This window comes from Etheostoma cragini, chromosome 17 (assembly GCF_013103735.1).
Source record: "Etheostoma cragini isolate CJK2018 chromosome 17, CSU_Ecrag_1.0, whole genome shotgun sequence".
NCBI classification, from domain to species: Eukaryota; Metazoa; Chordata; class Actinopteri; order Perciformes; family Percidae; genus Etheostoma; species Etheostoma cragini.
Genome location: NC_048423.1, coordinates 2,444,093 through 2,452,731, shown reverse-complemented (window position 1 = coordinate 2,452,731; position 8,639 = coordinate 2,444,093).

Below are 8,639 nucleotides of genomic sequence, written 5' to 3'. Positions count from 1 at the left end.
ACTGTAAAGCACTTTGTGACCCTCCTTGTCTGTGAAAGGTGCTATATAAATAAAGCTTACTTACTTACTTACTTACTAAATTACCGTCAGACGTTCTAAGACTGCATTGCCTTCCACCTCTTATGCTCTCCACAGCGCTACCTGCTCAAACTTGATTGGTCAATTGTTTCTCAAATGGATGTGGGATGGTAATGTCAGTCAATCACTTTGGTCTGACTGAAATGGATCAGCACTTTTTGAATGGATCAGCACAAAATTGCAAAATTGTATACAGACATTCATGGTTCCTACGTGATGAATCCTATTGGCTTCAGGGATCCCAGACTTTTCAGTTAGGCCACCATGACGTTGACATTTGTGGTTTTGAGTGAAACACATTCTAATTTGATCAAAGAGTTGTAATCCACTCTTGCTTTTTGTGGATAAATGAAAGGTGTCACCACGTGGTCTACTGACACTTGAAGGGGATTTGTTTTCAGGTTGTGAGTGCCACCCTAACCCTAAAGAGAAACTCCGAGCCATACTTTGTGTCACATGGGTCTGTTTATTATAGATGATTGCTCAAAAGAAACTGTTTAAGCAGCAGTGTGGCCTAGATATTGTTGTATAATTCAACTGTTTTAATCCCAAGTGATTCTCCTTCTTTTTACTATTCCTCCTACCACTTAACTAGCCACTAATTCTCCCCTACCTTCCCTCCTTCTTTCCATCCATTCTTGATCCTTTTATTAGTCTGTCCTCCCAGCAGCCACCCTACCCTTTGAATCCCTTTTTCAGTATTTTTCTGCTAACAGAAGTTTTTTTTTTTTGTGTTGTTACTCTCAGCCTGAATTTTCCCAGTGAAATGCTCTTTAACAATATTTGTATAATAGTACTTGTTTCGGAAAGCTAACATTTTCTGCTGGAGTAAAGGGGGCAAAGCGGTTGCTACAACATGGTTGCTTTGTCTGTCATGTTTTAAAGTCTGATACAAGTCTTAATTTACCCAGAATTCATTGCAAACTTAGTCCTACTTGAGATAGTTGACAACTATACAACTTTGTGTATCACACAAAGTGAGTGTCATACTCACATACATCGTCTACCTAAACTCTGACTATTAGTCAGATACAGACCAGAGTCAAAGTCTAACTTTGCAAAACTGATTCCAGTTGTTTATCTCCCCAGTAGCAAAGATTACTCGATTATTTGTCAACTATTTTTCTCCTCACAAACCCAAAGGGGGCATTCCAGCTGAGTATCAACGGTTTATGTCTTCTAGGTGTGGGAGAACAACAGCTGTTTTTCATGTAATTTGGAGGATTTGTTGGCCGAGTAACATGGTCTTGGGCTAGGAAGTGCTAATTCTCAAATCAACCTGCTTCACGATCCAACATCCTGTGAAGGTCCCGGCACAAAGACCATGAATCCAACGTGCTTATCATCCTTGTCCTGCGAGGAATACCTGGGAAAAATTTGGTAAAATCCCTGTGACTACACCTTTGTTTGTACGATTTACAGCCAACCATAATCTTGTTAAACCACATTTAAGTTTAGTGGTATATCACAGTGGAACCTGGGCAGGTATAATATTGGATGAGTATATTCTCTACCTTTTTTCTTTTTTAGTGCCTTGTTCATTGTTTTGTAACCTTCTAAACAACCCCACAGGCACCTCACATAATGAGATTCTGCAGCCGTTTCCTCCTTTTCAATTTTTCATACAGTGCTAACAAAATCAACCTGAGCTGCTTTTTGTATACATTTCTTGAAATTGCCTTGAGATCACACTGTGCTGCTCAAGATCTCTCCAGCTGTGACGGGTTTCTCCGGGTTATTTGTTCACTATCTCAAAGTGTGCAGGAGCTTCTGCATTGTGTATTTACTTGGGTTCTTAGACGGCTTCATTCTCCTGCACTTCACTCTGTGAAGGGTTGCATCAATGACGTGACAGAGGGAGAAGAAATGAGGAGGAAAAGGGGACGCAGGGAGCGAGAAAGGAGGGGGACAAAGTGTAGGAAAAGGAAGTGAGAGCGTGGAGAAGGTACAACGGGGAGGTAGTGAGAAAGAGAGATTGCACGGAGGAATGGGTTCAGGCAATCTGCGAGAGGTCACATCTCCATCTCTCTTTTCATCTCTCTAAAGACGGACACATGAGCTCTGAGACGGATGGAGAGTCATCAGTAAACGAGTGTGACAACTATCGCGCCATCTTTCCATCTTTCAATTGGTCTAGAGTGACTCATCTGTCACTACCAATCTGTGATGAAATGTGTGTGTTGGATTGTGTGTTTATCTGTGTGTACGTGTTTGTATGTGTGTGTACACATGGAAACCGCATGTGTGAGGACATTGATGAAAAGTGTGTCATCTCGGCAAGGAATAAAAATGTACACACACGCACACACACACTCACAGGCTGACGTATTGAGCTGTTATGAGTCCTTGGTTTGACGTGACGTCTAGCCTCAATTTTCACCCTCTAGCTTTGGTGTCCATCATTGCAACATCCTGTATTTCTGAACGTGTGAGACTGTGTTGGAGTTCAGGTGGCGGTGTTGTGGGATGTGTGTCCGTAATATTTGTGTGTCTGTTTGTGATAGCCGAGGTGGAATGAGGGCAGCGGGGAGGAAGGGATGGGAAATTGACAGCAGCTTGACAGAGAAAAAACACATCTCAAGGTGGGAGACGACTTCTCAAGCTCGCGAGTCATTTTGAAGCACCCTGTGTGGCCATGTGGTTACCCCATCTCATCCCCGGGGCCACATTTCTGCCTCCATTTTGTCTCACTATGTAATCAGTGGAATCATCTCAGCCACAATACTGAGTTTGAATTTGCTTGCGATATTAAACGTGTCCTCTTTCAAGCGGCAGTTGTTCGTGGCAGAAACATCCTTGAACAGAGAGTACATGACACTGTGCTGAGCCCAAAGAAACATCTATTTATTTGTGTTGTGACCTTCAGCAGGGTGGATCTTTGTCATTGAAAGGGAACAGTCTATTTCACCATGGTACTAAACCAGTATAAAGAATTTAGAGATTTGGTTGCCCTCTGTATTGAAGAGCACTCATCTTCAGTTGTACAGTAATGGATCAGTTTGGAAAGCTCAGAATAGAGTTGTGCTAATAATTTAGTTTAACTGAGGCTGCGCACCCACTGTGCTTCTGAGTAATATCTTAAATTATTCAGCACACATTTCTTTTAAACATTGGCTGTATAGTGAAAATTGTGGCTGTTCAGCTGCATGCATTACGAGAACAAAACATTAAGCCTGTCTACAACATCGGACGTACAGGAGGACAATAAGAGGGGGAAACAACAACAAACATCAACATAAGAAGAATGTAGCATAATGTGGATGTGAACGCAGTTATAGTCTATGTGACAATAAAATATGTTTTGGTTAAAATCTACTAATAATCGTGATAGTTCATTGTGATCACAATGTTAATCAAAACAATTGTGATTATTATTTTGGCTGTAATCGTGCAGCCCTGCTGCTCACGCACATGTCTAACACATCATCTATAACTACTTCTGCAAATCAGTAGCCGGTGCAACAACACAAGAAGTAAAGAAACTCTGTGCTGCATGCTGATGTGTGCCTCGGCACCTTCTTGGCTTGACTGTGGCAGCATCGTGCACAGACATGAAAGCGTGCGCCTGCACACCTGCCACATTTCCATTGTAAGAGGGTGTTAAATCAATGCATGCAGACAGAGCTTGTTGAATTTTAAAAAGCGAGGCTGAGCTCAGAATATGTTCTGACTTGCACAAAATCTTTGCGTGTGTGTGTGTGTGTGTGTGTGTAAGAGAGTGATCTGACTGGGGAATACTTGCAGTTTGTATTGAGCTCACATCTTTCAGTCACTCCTTTTTGAAGCAAAACTGATGCAACAACATGCCACCCTACACAGCCGGGTATAGTTACACATGATCAAAAACCTGCCCCTCTCTCTTTCTCTTAGCTACCTCTTTTCCCCCCTCCTTACTCTCTCCACTCTGTGCGTCCCCTTCTGTTTCTCTCCCATTGATTCAGTTTATCCCTTTTACTTTTCTCTCTCCCACCCTCTCTTTCTCAAATCCTCCCACTGCCCCCACCTCCCTGAGTGATGGTGATCTCCCTGTAGTATAGTATTGTCAGACTTTGATCAAAAGCCCGCCGCTCTCTTTCACTCTGCTTCTCCCAGACCTCTCTGTACTATAACTAATACTCTGTAGACTTAGTGAGTATAAGGGTCTTGTTTGATAGACTGCTTCACACATTTTACAGACTTACTACGCTCTCACACATTCATGGTAGACATGATTGTACACACTGAGGGCCCTATTTTAACAATCTGAGCGCACAGCGTGAAGTGCCTGGCGCAGGTCCTGTACCAATCCATTTTTGCTAGTTTAACAGCGAAAAAAATGCTCCATGCCTGGCGCCGCTCGGTTCACAAGGGTTGTACTTAGTGTCTTTATCAATTCATAGGTGTGTTTTGGGCATGGCGTGCAATAAACCAATTTTGCAAAATCCCATTCGCTTTACTAGCGCGTTCATGGACATCGGAAAAACATTTTTCTGAGTGAAAAGTCAGCATTCATGTCACTTCCTGTGGAACTCAGAGGTGGGAAACTTTGGGTCCTTGGTTCACTGAACATATTGCAATGACAATGAACTGTTTATTGTGGACAAACACCTCCGCCAAGAAACATACACAGACATAACATGTTTCAAATTATTCATAAATAGGCCTATGTATAACAAAATAACACCTTATTTGTGTTCTTTCCTGTTCGTTGCCCTGCAGGTAACACTAACACCTGTCGATGTGCTCTTTGTGTGCTTACATAAGAAAACAGCAACAAATCTTGTTATTGTGGCCTCAGTGTGTTCAGACACTAGGCTACGCCCAACAGTTGGTGGCAGTCAAGCAACAAGTTGTTATGTCAATTGGCCAGTAGTACATTGGAAATTATTAGTGTTGTCTATAGTCTATAGACTATACTATACTAATACTATAGTATTCTGTCTAGAAAGTATTAGACAGGAGAAGCCCTGTGCCGGCTTTGATTATCACATATATATATATATATATATATATATATATATATATATATATATATATATACACATTCATACAGTCATGTTTTCCTGTCTGAGCTTATTCTGCAGGTGTCTGGGGTTTTCATTCGGAAAGAAATGTAATATAATTCTCCGAGGCTGTTTGTGAATTTGTGGGAGTTCAAGGATACACATCCTAACTGGCGTGTCAATATTAATTAAACCTGCTACATCACACACACACACACACACACACACACACACACACACACACACACACACACACACACGTGTTTTGGCAAATATCACCTCAGTTTTGACCAAATACCTTGATGTCGACATTGGGACGATATTGTAGGGTTGACAATTGGTGCTTCATCAAATTATTTACACGATGCAATTTTTGATTGAAAAAAATAGTAATGTAGATACAATGACTAAGTGGATAAAGGCAAATACTAAAACAGTCTGGTAAGTTCAGAAAATTACATCACCTTCCTGTAATGCTGCCTTTAAATCCACTAAAAGACAACACTTGTGCCACATAGGCTCATTACAATATCCCAAATCTAAGAGCCTTTCTAGCCTCGCATTGTCCGGTCCTACTCCTGAAGTTCATCAACGCGCTCAGGCCCAGCCTCACCGGCAGAATATCCAGTTGGAAATGCTTTGATTAATATCCTTGATTTAGCAAGGTTAAGGGCTATTAATATTCTTTCTCTGTTTTTGTAAATCAAAGTAGGTTTCTTTTGTCAAAAACAAGATGTGAGTAGTATGTTGATGTTTGCAAACCTTAGAACGGACTAAACTAGTATCAACAGTGTTAGGGCGTGTGACTGCCTCGCATAGGCCTGGAACAACTCTATAAAATGTCAGTTTCTTTACATAATGCCCGTGTCTTTGTTGAACCGCAATTAATTGCTCACATTGGCTAAGGTCTTAAAGCGTATGGTTATTGTTGATTTTGTTTAGAAATGCCAAATTGTAATTATATAAGTGATTATTGGTCGGATTGTGTAATTTTATTATTATTCAAGTTGTTAGTCGTTGGCACTTCACCGTAAACATGTTCATGGCAAAAGAAATTCTGCTTGTCCAACCTGATCGCACAGAACTCCATGAAATCTCCCCTTCTCTCTCTCTCTCTCTCACTTTTTCAACTGTAATAAAGGGGGAAAGCCCCAAAAGATCTTTAAAAAAGAAGACAATTCTGTGAAGGACTCACAGAAGAATCCCGTGACACGCGGGAAGAACGCTACGAAAAATAAGAAAGAGAGACTTTAGGAAACATCACATGCGGGACACGATCCCTGGTCTCCTGGGTGACAGTCCTGTGTTTGACCAATCCACCTCCCCAACTAGCCTCCTTACGTTGATTTTCAGGTGTTAATACTACTCGCTACCATAGTGGCTCCTAATGCTATGTCATCTTCTCATTGTCTTTACATTGGCTTTGTTTTCTGTAGTGGCCCCACAGACTCTACACACTTTCTGTGCCACCTCCACGCAATGCGGTGTTAACACCTTGTGATCATTTAATGGATTCCTGTGAGACCAGGCTGGCTGGTCTGCCTAGTTTGGCTCTTTTTGCTTGTTCTTAGACTTCAGCCTAACCTTGGAGTGTTTTGCTTGTTGTGAATAGTCGAGACAGGATAGCAGCCCCTAAATTAGAACTATTTTAAGTTCACTTTTTTTTTTGTCTGCTTTTGAGTTCCCGTCCTTCTTGTTGCAACCTTAAGTCTAAAAAATAATAAAAAGGCATTGTACGTGTCTTACAAAGGTTGTCTCGTTCTAGGGCGAATTCCAAATGTAAAATATTAGTAGAAAGCAGCATGCACACCACTTGCTTTTTCTCCTTTGTGGTGCAGGGATATTAATTCCCCTCTAAATGTATTTCCAAAGAAAAATGAAACAAAAAATCCTTTCACGTCTGCATTGGTATATCACAAGGACCTTTCTCAAGGCATGTAGTAGTATGTCATATTCATCCTCATCATCATCAGTTAGGGTCTTTTTTTCTTTTGGAAATGGGCCTCCAAATGCGGCCAAGAAATTTCTTTCTCTGTGAAGGGAGAGAATATTTGAATGTAACCAGTCAAGTTGTTTTACTGGAGACTTTTCGAGATTAAAACAACAAATCCATTTCTTGTTATGTAACGTTTTTAGATATACTATGTTTGGAGGACCCAGCAAACACATTCTTCACATCCTTCACTTGCATTGGTAGGAACTACACATAGGAGTTGGTATGTTTAGCCTAAACCTAAAATATGATTTGTGTGTGATCCCATATCCCAATGTGATGTAATAATCGGTTTAAAATACCATGTATTGAATTTAATCATCACATTTCAATTCTCCCTGCCTGCAGCATTCACTCTGTGCTTTATCTGTACTTTTCATCAATCAATCACTGAGTGTGTAACTGTGTATTGATTTGCTAGGGGTGGCTGACGCACTGAAAGGTGGTGTCACACACACACACACACACACACACACACACACACACACACACACACACACACTAATACTTACTTAATTTACAGCTGTAATTTGTACAGGATTTGTGACCACCAACAAAATTCTTCCTATTGATAGATCTATAAGAAATTGAGTTTCTTTCTTTTTCTTTGTTTTCTACTTCCTTCCTTCCATTCTGCTATTTTTGGAGTCCCTTTTTAGTGAGTAAAGCCAATTACAGTTAACAAGACCAGACAAACAAAACCCTGCACTGGTGTTTGTTTCCATCTAGTCTCGCTTAGCCAGACCACCCACACGCTGCGTAGGGGAGGAAGGTCGGATAGTCCACACAGCATTCCTGGATGGGAGAAAAACATGCTCTGTCGTCATGGGTGGCGCTAAGCACCCTACAAAGACTGTAAAATTGACTCTGAGGACCGCCTCTTAAAGATCCCTGCACTAGAGCATGCGTTGACATTGTATGCGCTTTGGCCAGATCTATATTTTGTTTTGGATCTGCTAAGATTAATTGATTTAGTTGTCAACTTTTACCATAATCGCCAAATTGTTTGATAATCACTTATTCGGTCTGAGTCAAAGTTCTGATTCCAGCTTCTAAAAATTAAAATATATTCTAGTTTCTTCTCTCCTCTGTGACAGTAAATGGAATATCTTTGAGTTGTGGACAAAACAAGACATTTGAGGATGTCATTTTCTGACATTAAAAGATGAATTGAGAAAGTAGCCGATCGATTAATCAACAATAAAAAATAGTTGTTAGTTGCAGCCCTGTTTTGCTTCATGTTCCATCTAAATGCTAACAGCTAACCAAACACTCACACATTGTAGCTGTGAGAGACTCTCCCACCAGTGATCTATTTTCCCCGCAGCCCTGCACAATTTTGCAAAACATAACCTTGATTTGCGCAACTTTTGCATTCCCCCCTGCCCCCCCCCCCCACTACTCACCTTTTGTTTCCTGTTTGCCTTTTAAGTCCTACAAACTTGTCATTCACAATCACTGTCAAAGTCACATCACATGCCTCCTCTCCTCCACAGCCAGATGTGTGTCCCCTCCCTGTCCTCCCACTCTAGTTATAGTAAACAGAGTCCAGTGGGAATGTTTCGCCACAACCTTCATCCACAACC